Source organism: Symphalangus syndactylus, chromosome 13, assembly GCF_028878055.3.
Source record: "Symphalangus syndactylus isolate Jambi chromosome 13, NHGRI_mSymSyn1-v2.1_pri, whole genome shotgun sequence".
Classification (NCBI taxonomy): Eukaryota; Metazoa; Chordata; class Mammalia; order Primates; family Hylobatidae; genus Symphalangus; species Symphalangus syndactylus.
This window is the reverse complement of record NC_072435.2, coordinates 53,622,412-53,634,347: the sequence shown is the minus strand read 5'-3', so window position 1 is coordinate 53,634,347 and position 11,936 is coordinate 53,622,412. Positions and strand designations below refer to the sequence as shown.

General features: G+C 40.0%; 1 pseudogene; it reads right to left on the bottom strand.

The window, feature by feature from the left end:
- Positions 1 to 6,244: 6,244 nt before the first annotated feature.
- Positions 6,245 to 10,324, bottom strand: LOC129459795 (transcription initiation factor TFIID subunit 9-like; annotated as a pseudogene).
- Between the last annotated feature and the right edge of the window lie 1,612 nt (positions 10,325 to 11,936).

The following is an 11,936-nucleotide window of genomic DNA, read 5'->3' as shown; positions in this document are numbered from 1 at the left end:
GTTTGAACTCTCAGTGTACAGCTCCTGAAACACTTCTGGTATTCTCCTTCGACCTATACACTTAACCTACCTTCCCAATGAAGATCAGTTACTTGAAGGCCTTCTTAGCACAGTACCTTACACAGTTTTCAATTGTAACTTAAGGCCAGGCACAGTGGCTCATGCCTGTAATCTCAGCACTCTGGGAGGCCAAGGTGAGTGGATCACCTAAGGTCAGGAGTTCAAGACCAGCCTGACCAACATGGTGAAACCCCGTCTCTACTAAAAATACATTAATTAGCCAAGCATGGTGGCATGCACCTGTAATCCCAGCTACTACTCGGGAGGCTGAGGCAGGAGAATCACTTGAACCTGGAGGCAGAGGTCAGCAGTGAGTTGAGATCACGCCATTACATTCCAGCATAGGCAACAGAGTGAGACTTCGTCTCCAAAAAAATAAAAATAAAAATAAATTATAACTTAAAATTACAGCTTTTGTATATGAAAGTTTCAATGGGACAAACTGAAGCTGACCTTAAGTGTTCTGTTTCAAGCCATTATAAAGCAGAACAGCAGACCAAGGAATTGCTTAGGAACACTACAGGCAGTGTACTCCACCAGCTCTCCTGCTATAAATGCTGGATAAAATGTAATAAATATCTTCTCAAATACAGAGCCTTACTTGCATGAAAGTAACAGAAATCACCAGTGGCTAAAAAAGAAGGAAAAGAAAAAGCTAAAACCACTGGCATCAAGTTAGAGCTGTCCTGGGACCTAGCCAAGAAATTTATGTTTTAAAAGCACCAGGAAATAAGGGGCAAGTCCTTGAGCTCAACCAAGATGGTAGAACTAAGATCATACATGAAGACCGAACCCCAGAAAGGCTGCCAGAATGCCAGAGTGAAAGGCTGGACTAGAAGAAATGTTCCCACTATCAAAAACACAAACCACAGCAAGGAAACTTGTTCTTATCTGCCTGAGCTCTAGGTAAGGGTGGAGTCCTGTATTAGTTTGTTTTCACGCTGCTGATAAAGACATATCTGAGACTAGGAAGAAAGAGATTTAATTGGACTTACAGTTCCACATGGCTGGGATGGCCTCAGAATCATGGTAGGAGGCAAAAGGCACTTCTTACATGGCAGCAGCAAGAGACAATGAGGAAGAAGCAAAAGTGGAAACCCCTGATAAAACCATCAGATCTCGTGAGACTTACTACCACAACAACAGTCTGCGGGAAACAGTCCCCATGATTCAAATTACCTCCCACAACACGTGGGAATTATGGAAGTACATACAATTCAAGATGAGATTTAGGTGGGGACACAGAGCCAAACCATATCATTCTGCCCCTGGCCCCTCTAAATGTCAAGTCTTCACATTTCAAAACCAACCATGCCTTCCCAACAGTCCACCAAAGTCTTAACTCATTTCAGCATTAACCCAAAATCCACAGTCCAAAGTCTCATCTGAGACAAGGCAAGTCCCTTCTGCCTATGAGCCTATAAAATCAAAAGCAAGCTAGGTACTTCCTAGATACAATGGGGTTACAAGTATTGGGTAAATACAGCTGTTCCAAATGAGAGAAATTGGCCAAAACAAAGGGGTTACGGGACCCATGCAAGTCCAAAATCGAGCGGGGCAGTCAAATTTTCAAGCTTCAAAATCATCTCCTTTGACTCCATGTGTCACATCCAGGCCAGACTGATGCAAGAGGTGGGTTCCCATGGTCTTGAGCAGCTCCGCCCCTGTGGCTTTACAGGGTACAGCCTCCCTTCTGGCTGCTTTCACAGGCTGGCATTGAGTGTCTGCAGCTTTTCCAGGCTCACAGTGCAAGCTGTAAGTGGATCTACCATTCTGGGGTCTGGAGGATGGTGGCCCTCTTCTCACAGCTCCACTAGGCAGTGTCCCAGTAGTGACTCTTTGTGGGGGCTCCCATCCCACATTTCCCTTCTGCATTGCATAAGAGCTCCACCCCTGCAGCAAACTTCTGCCTGGGCATCCAGGCATATCCATACATCTTCTGAAATCTAGGCGGAGGTTCCAAAACCCCAGTTCTTGACTTCTGTGCACCTGCAAGCTCACCACCACATGGAAGCTTCCAAGTCTTGGGGCTTGCACTCTCTGAAGCCACAGCCTAAGCATTATGTTGGCCCCTTTCAGCCACAGCTGGAGCAGCTAGGGCACAGGACACCAAGTCCCTAGACTGCACATAGCACAGGGACTCTAGGCCCTCTCCACAAAACCATTTTTCCTCCTAGACCTCCGGTCCTGTGATGGAAGAGGCTGCCACAAAGGTCTCTAACATGCCCTGGAGACATTTTCCCCATTGTCTTGGGGATTAACATTCAACTCCTTGTTACTTATGCAAATATCTGCAGCCAGCTCGAATTTCTCCTCAGAAAATGGGATTTTCTTTTCTATCGCACTGTCAGGCTGCAAATTTTCCAAACTTTTATGCTCTCCTTCCCTTTTAAAACTGAATGCCTTTAACAGCAGCCAAGTCACCTCTTGAATGCTTTTCTGCCTAGAAATTTCTTCTGCCAGATATGCTAAATCATCTCTCCGAAGTTCAAAGTTCCACAAATCTCTAGAGGAGGGGCAAAATGCCACCAGACTCTTGACTAAAACATAACAAGAGTCACCTTTGCTCCAGTTCCCAACAAGTTCTTCATCTCCATCTGAGACCACGTCAGCCTGGATTTCATTGTCCACATCTTTATCAGTATTTTTGTCAAAGCCATTCAACAATTCTCTAGGAAGTTCCAAACCTTCCCACATTTTCCTGTCTTCTGAGCCCTCCAAACTCTGCCTGTTACCGGTTCCAAAGTTGCCTCCACATTTTCAGGTATCTTTTCAGCAATGCTCCACTCTACTGGTACCAATTTACTGTATTAGTCCATTTTTACACTGCTAATAATGACATACCCAAGACTGGGAAGAAAAAAGAGGTTTAATTTGACTTACAGTTCCACATTCTGGGGAGACCTCAGAATCATGGCAGGAGGTGAAAGCCTTTTTTTTTGAGACAGTCTCACTCTGTAGCACAGGCTGGAATGCAGTGGTGTGATCTCAGCTCACTGCAACCTCCACCTCCTAGGTCCCGGTTCAAGCAATTCTCCTGCCTCAGCCTCCTGAGTAGCTGGGATTGCAGGAATGCACCACCCTGCCCAGCTAGTTTTTATATTTTTCACAGAGACAGGGTTTCACCATGTTGGCCAGGCTGGTCTTGAACTCCTGACCTTGTGATCTGCCCACCTCAGCCTCCCAAAGTGCTGGGATTACAGGTGTGAGCCACTGCACCTGGCCAAAAGGCACTTCTTAAATGGTGGCAGCAAAACGAGGAAGAAGCAAAAGTGGAAACCCCTGATAAAACCATCAGATCTCATGAGACTTACTACCACAAGAACAGTATGGGGGAAACAGTCCCCATGATTCAAATTATCTCCCACCAGGTCCCTCCCTCAACACGTGGGAATTATGGGAGTACAATTCAAGATGAGATTTAGGTGGGGACACAGAGCCAAACCATATCAAGCCTCCCCAGGGAATGCTAGCTGTGAGTTGGCCTTCATGTGGGTCAAGATCAGAGGAACTGCAAGCTATGAAATTAACTGAGGAACTCCGCAAGGAACTCAACATGAAGAGGTCCTGCCAAGGACTTCTGACTCTAGTGTTGAAGGAATCAGGGCTACAGAACTTGCTCTTCTGCCATAAACTTGTTCTTCTGCCATAAACAGCTAGAAAACTGCAAACAAGTGTTTTCAGACACTAGGACCAAGAAATATAAGACTAAGATTCCTAAGTAAATGAGGTGAGTCCTATAATCACTCTTTCTCTTGAGAGGTTTGTTGGACCACAGCACAGAGAGAAGGAATCCAAGCAAAATAAGACTGGTCTTATAGTGGAGAAACCAAACAGGTACCAACTCAACAAAGTAATCAAGATTAACACAGTGATACAATGTGCAGAGAAAGACACCTCACATCTATGGTATTCTCTTGAAAACTCACAACCTCAGGCTAATTATAAGAAAACACTGGGCCAACTCAAATTGAGGAATATTCTGTAAAATACCCACAGGCCAATACTCTTCAAAAAAGGTAAAAGGTCATGAAAAAGAAAAAATTGAGAAATTGTCAGATAGGATGAGACTAAGAAGACATGACCACTAAATACAATAGGTATCTTGGAATGAATCCTGGAAAAGAAAAAGAACATTGGTAGAAAAACTAGTAACATTTCAATAAAGTCTATACTTTAGTAAATAGTATTGTCTTGTGCTAATTTCTTAGTTCTGACACATGTACCTTGGTAATGTAGTATGTTCACATTAGAGGACACTAAAATTGGGTGAGGAACATATGAGGACTCTCTGCATTATCTTTAAACTTTTCTGTAAATCTAGGTTTATTCCAAAATAAAAAGATTAACAAAAATTCTGGCATCAAATTAAAAATTACTAAACATGAAAATAGGATCCAAATTGTGACCCACAGCCAGGTAGGAATAGACACAAAAATGACAGAAATGATAGAATGAGCAGATGAGGACTTTAAAACAGCTATAAATATGCTTCAAAATTTAAAGAAAATCATTAACATAATAAAGAGAGAAATTAACATTTTTATTTAAAAAATGGAAATCCTAGAGGTATATGGGTATATTCCTGTAGGCATGTTCAAATATAACATCTGAAAAAACTTACTGGATGTGTGCAAGAGTAAATCAGACATTACAAAAAAATAAAAATAAAAATTTAGTGAACATGAAGATTTATCAATAAAAATTAACCATAATTAAACACAGAAAGAAAAAGGACTACACAAAAGTGAACCAAGCCTCAGTGACCTTATGGGACAATAAAAGCTATATAATAGGCTGGAGATGGTGGCTCACACCTGTAATCCTAGCACTTTGGGAGGCCAAGGCAGGCGGATCACCTGAGGTCAGGAGTTTGAGACCAGCCTGGCAACATGGCAAAACCCCATCTCTACTAAAAATACAAAAAAATTAGCCGGGCATGGTGGCAGGCACCTGTAATCCCAGCTACTCGGGAGGCTGAGGAGGAGAATCGCTAGAATCCTGGGGGCAGAGGTTGCAGTAAGCCAAGATCTCACCACTGTACTCCAGCCTGGGTGACAGAGCAAGACTCGGTCTCAAAAAAAAAAAAACCTATATAATATAAATGTCATTGGTGTTCCAGAAACAGGAGAAAAAGAGATTGGGGCCCAAGCAACATTGGAAAAAATATGACCAAAATATTTCCACATTTGATGAAAACTCTAACTCTACAGATCCAAGATACTTGACAGGCCCTGACAAGACTAAACACAAAGAATATACCCATGCATATCATAATTAGATTGCTGGAGGAAAACACATACTACCTACAGTGGAACTGAAATAAGACTAATAAAAGATAACACAGCACCACGAAGGGCAAAAGACAAGGGAAAACATCTTCAAAGTGCTAGAGAAGAAAACCAGGTCAGGCACGGTAGGGCTCATGCCTATAATCCCAGCATTTTGGGAGGCCAAGGCAGGAGAATGGAACACTTGAGCCCAGGTGTTCAAGACCAGCCTAGACAACATTGTGAGACCCTGTCTCTATGCAAAATTTAAAAATTAGCTGGACCTGGTGACATGTGTCTGTAGTCCCAGGTACCCAGGAGACTGAGGCAGGAAGATTGCTTGAGCCCAAGGGTTGTAGTCAGCTATGATCGGTGCTGTTGCATTCCAGCTTGAGTGACAGAGTGAGACCTCGTCTCAAAAGAAAGAGAGAGAGAGAGAGAGAAACAGAAAGAGAGAAAAGGAAGGAAGGAAGGAAGGAAGGAAGGAAGGAAGGAAGGAAGGAAGGGAGGGAGGGAGGAAAGAGAGAGAGAGAGAGAGAGAGAGAAAGAAAGAAAGAAAGAAAGAAAGAAAGAAAGAAAGAAAGAAAGAAAGAAAGAAAGAAAGAAAGAAAGAAAGAAAGAAAAGAAAGAAAGAAAGAAAGAGGAGGGGAGGGGAGGGAGAGGACGGGAGGGGAGAAGGGAGGGAGGGAGGAAAATAACCTGTCAACTTGGGATTTTATACCTAGCAAAAATATCTTTCAAATATAAAGGCAAAATAATAGTATTTCAGAGAAAAGTTGAAAGAACTTGATCTAGCACACCAACATTTAAAACATTATTTTTTTTCAAATTAATGAATGACAACTTGATTTTTCTTACACTTTTAAGGCTGATGAAAAACCTTCACTTCAATTGAAAAGTATGGTAATTGTATTTACAGATTAAATATGAAAGTTTTCTAAAATGCAACTTGAAAACATCCAGCATGCATGTTTAATATCAGTACGATGAATTCAAGACCAAGTATACATGTTATATGCAGCAAGGCTAAATTACAAATTATCAGTCATCTTCTTCACATTTTTTCAAGGCATTTGATGATTCATTGGCAGTATTTTGTGATAACACCATATTAGTGGTAATAAGAAGCTTTTGGACCCAATTAATGATGGATTAATCAGAACATTCTGAACTGCTGATGTTGCAGGAATTGAAGATTTTACAGCTGGAGACTGCGAAGTAGGCATCTGTACTGTAAACCTTTGCCCTGTGAGGGACACGGGAGTCCCTACTTTAGTTGCAACAGACATGGTCTGTGGGGTTGGTGTGCCTAGCGTGGGAGTACTTGGTCTGCTAGCAACTGAACCAACACTTAACCACGGGACTGTTACTCTTCCCACGGAAGTTGATGCCTTTTTCTGTCAAGATTTCAGCCTGTAATTTGGAGCTGTTAAGGAATATCTATCAGGTGGCAACCTAGGACCTGAATATGGCTTGATTAATGGAAAAGGGGTTTGATTTCTTTGCCTTGTGATATCTAATAAAAAAATCTCTTGGGGGAGGAGAGGTAAAAGACTGGTCAGCGTGGAACTGGACTGCCAACCGCACATCATCTGCATCAACGGTAGCTTTCTTAGTACGGCTGGAATAAATTTTTGCATCATCTAGAACTGTGGTCACATATCAGAAGGCAAACTCCAACACCTGATTTATAACTCTTGGCTCATATTCTGTAATTCCCAGATCCTTCAGGATTTGTGCCATCATCTGTGCATCTTTCGGCATGCTCTTGGGAGAAGCCATCTTGCCAGACTCCATGATATCCGATGACCAGACTTCTTGAGCTAAATCGCCCACATTAATGTATTTCAGTCCTGATTTTGACACAAGTCCTTTGCCTAGTGTGGTTTTTCCAACCCCTGGTGTACTGGTGAGCAGGATGCTCGGAAGCAACATGGTCCTCCCCACGACGGCTCTGAGTGCCTTGCTCCCGAGCCCTTCACATTATGGAAAGGACCATTTAAAACGTGATTAAAGCAAGTTCTACAGGCTGGAGGAAAAGAAAACCAGGTGGAAACGTCAATGTACAGAAAATAATGAAGAGCACTCTACATAGGTAGACAATTTAACATTTAAAGAAAAAGTTTCAAAGGTAATTGAGAGGAATGACAAAGTGAGGACCTTTGTACTTTCTCTAAAAAGCAAAGATAAAGTTGGACTGTTAGTTTCTGGCCTGGCATACAGGCTTGGACGTTGTCACTACATTCTAATACGTAAACAGCTAAACAAACTGAAAAATCAATTCTTAGTTAAGAACAGTGAGGTCACAGCAAACTATCATGGCCCCTGAAATCGGAGTGACCAGCAGGCAAAGGCAGAGAAGCACAAGTAACTGGAGCTGAGACCCTCAGACGAGGCCTCCAGGGAAAACTGACAGGCTAGGGAAACCTGAACTGTAATTAACTAACTACACAGTGTGGACAAGTCTTGAGTTGAAAATTCCAGGGGGACTCAGTCATTCCCCGGCACACATACTTTTGTGAGTTTTACCTCCAGGAGCTCTACCAGGTTCTCAAAGCAAGTATCAGAGAACTATCCCCTTGTGTTTGCAGCAGGGGGAAAGGAAAAGGAACCATTTAAAAACATGCCAAAACACTCTGTTCTTAACAAGGTTTGCCCGCAGGAGAAACTATTTAACCGGAAGATAACCTGGTGGGGTTTTATCAGGGCCAAACTGACCTAGGGGAAGGGAAATAACCTCAGGCAGCTCCTGCCTTCCATGTGGGAGAAGGAAAATACCAAACACCACCTCCCTCTAGTCATCGTGTCTTCCATAAGGCTGGTGGGGGAAATGAGAAGTACATGTGACGTACACAGTCTAGAGGCACAGGCTCACTCAAAGACTATGACCTGATCACAGTTCTATAGAACTCTAAAGAAATCCACATTACTAAGGGCCTATTTACAGCCATTCCTCTTACTCAGGAACATGCCCAGCTGTTAAGGAAAAATTACCAGGCATACCGAATGGCAAAAAGGTCATTTGAGAGATAGAGCAAGCATCAGAACAAGACAGAGATATAGCAAGGATGTTGACATGATCAGACCAGGAATTTAAAACAGCTATGATTAATATACTAAAGGCTCTAATGAATAAACTAGATGGATGCAAACACAAGTGGGCAATGTAAGCAGAGAGATGGAAATTCTAAAAAGTACCAAAAAGAAAGGCTAGAGATCAAAAACACTGCAGGAGAAATGAAGAATGTTTTGATGAGCTCATTAGTAGACGGAATAAAGCTAGGAATCTCTGAGCTTGAGGATATCTCAACAGAAACCTCCAAACTGAAAAGGAAACAGAAAAAACAAGGCTGCAAACTCCAGAACAGAATATCCAGGAACTGCAAGACATCTACAAAGGGGGTAGCATATGCAAAATGGGAAAATCAGTAGAAGAAAAAAAAAAGGAACTGAAGAAATATCAGAAACAATAACAACTAAGAATTTCCCCCAAATTATTATGAGACACCAAATACAGATCCAGGAAGCTCAGAGAACACTAAGCAGGATAAACATTCCACCTAGGCATCATCATTTTCAAACCATAAGAATTCATAAAGAAAAAAACTGAAAGAAACCAGAGGGAAAAAATACATTACCTATAGAGAAGCAAAAGAAAGAATTATACCCAACTTCTTAGAAAGCATGCAAGTAAGAAGAGTGGAGTGAAATATTTAAAGCACCAAGAGAAAAGAACTATCAACCTAGAATTCTATATCCTGAGAAACATCCTTCGAAAATAAAGGAGAGAGGCCAGGTGCAGTGGCTTATATCCGAAATCCCAGCACTTTGGGAGGCCAAGGTGGGAGGATCACTGAAGTCCAGGAATTCAGACTGCCATGAGCCATGATCATGGCACTGCACTCCAGAAGTGTTAAAGGAGTTCTTTAGATAGAAGGAAAATCATGCAGTTCAGAAATTCGGATCTTCATAAAGAGCATAAGAGAAGGAAGAGGTGAACGTAAAATAGAAAGTTTCCTATTCTTACCTATTTAACAGATAACAATTTGTTCCAAATAATAGTACCAACAATGCATTTGATTTTGTATACCTATGTACATATACATGCTTATGTATACTGATGTGTTAGTCAAATAAATAACAGCAACAATACAAGGAACAGCAGAGAGGAATACGGATTGTTGTAAGGCATTTGCATTACCCATGAAATGGTATAGCATCATTTCAAAGTGGACTTGGATTAGCTGTAGATGTTCCAAACTCCAGGGCAACTACTAAAAAGATGCTTTTAAAAAATATAACTGATATGCTAAGTAGAGAAAACGGAATCATAACTGATCTGCTAAGTAGAGAAAACGGAATCATAAAAAATGCTCAATTAAAATCAAAAGGGGTATTTAACAGGCAAGGGATCGATAAGAGGAAAAGAAACAAACAAAAAAACCCAAACAGCAGAAAAAGAGTGGAAGACAAAAATAGGAAAAAAGAACAAGGGCAACAAATATAAAAACAGCAAAACTATGGTAGATGTTAATCCAACTATATCAATAATCATTTTAAATGCCAATGGTTTAAAAGTACCAATTAAAAGACAATAAATTGTCAGAATGAACTAAAAAATAAGACCCAACTATACACTGTCTACAAAAACCTTAAAGACACATATAAATTGAAAGTAAATGGATGGAGAAAGATATACCATGCTAACATTAATCAAAAGAAAGTGAGAGTCATTATATTCACTTCAGATAGAGCAGACTTCAGATTAAGGAAAGTTATCAGGAAAAAAGAGGCGCATTCTACAATTACATAGGGGTCAATTTTCCAAGAAGACATAACAATCCTTAATGTGTATGCATCTAAAAACAGAGCATCAAACTACATAAGGAAAAACTGACAGAACTGGAAGGAGAAACAGATGAATTCACTATCATACCTGGAAACTTCAGTACCCATCTATCAGAAATGGGCAGATCCAGCAGTCAAAGAATCAGTTAAGGACACGGCTGAACTCAGTAACACCATTTACTAACTTTATATAATGGTTATCTACAGACTACTTCATTCAATAACAGCAGAATACATAATGTTTTCCAAGCCAATATGGAACATTAACCAAGACAAATCACATTTGGGGTCATAAAACATACCTTAACAAATTTCAAATAGCAATTATACAGTGTCTGCTCTCACATCACAATTGAATTAAACTAGAAATCAATAACAAATATAGCTGGAAAATCTCCCAAATACTTGGAGATTAAACAACACACTTCTAAGTAACACATGGATCAAAGAAAGTCTCAAAAGAAATTTTAAAATATTTTGAACAAAAATAAAAAATACAACTTATCAAAATTTGTGGGATGCAGTGAAAACAGTGCTTAAAGGAAAATTTTTAACATTGAATGCATACATCAGAAAAGAGAGATCTAAAATTAATCATTTAAGCCTTCACCTTATAAAAATAGAAAACGGAGAGGAAATTAATTCCAAAGTAAGGAGAAGAATAAAAATTTAAAGCAGAAATCAATGAAATTGAAAACATAAAATCAGTAGAGAAAATCAACCAAACCAAAAGCTGGTTCTTAGATAAAATCAGTAAGACAAGCTAACTAAGAAAAAAGAGGACACAAATTGCTAATTTCAGAAATAAAAAAAGAGAATGTCATTACAGATCCCAGGGAGATTAAAAGGATAACCAAGAAATACTATGAACACGTCTATGCACACAAATTTGGTACTCCTACTAGATAAAATGGACCAATTCCTCGAAGAGCACAATCTACCAAAACTCACACAAGAAGAAACAGACAAGCAGAATAAGACTATCTCTATTAAATAATTAATAACTTTCCAAAACACAAAGCGCAGGCCCAGATAGATACACTTATGAATTCTACGAAACATTTAAGGAAAAAAAAATATACCAATCCTCTCCTATCTCTTTCAGATGATAGAAGCACGGGGAGTACTCCCTACTTCTATGAGTTCAGCATTACCATATGAAAATCAGGCAAAGACATTACAAGAAACTGCAGACAAATATTGCTAATAAACACAGATGCAAAACTCAAGAAAATATTATCAAACTGAATCCAAAAATGTATGAAAAGGATTATACACCATGACCAAGTGAGATTTATTCTAGGTATGCAAGGCTGGTTCAACATTTGAAAATCAATGTAATCTATCACATCAACAAGCTAAAGAAGAAAAAAAATCACACGATCACATCAATAGATGAAGAAAAAGCATTTGGCAAAATCCAACACCTGCTTATAATAAAAACTCACAGTAAACTAGGAATAGAGTGAAGTTCCTCAATTTAATTTTTAAAAATCTACAAAAACCCACGCTAACATCATATTTAATGGTGAGAAACTTGAAGCCTTCACGCTAAGATCAGGAACAACGCAAGGATATCCCCTCACCACTCCTTTTCAACTTCATATTGCAAGTCCTTGATAATACAGAAAAAGAGATAAAAGGTATACACATTTGGAAAGAGGAAGCCAAACTGTCTTTGCACACAGATGACAATCATCTTTGTAGAAAATTGGAAAGAATCAACCAAAAAAGAAAATCTCCTGAAACTTATAAGTG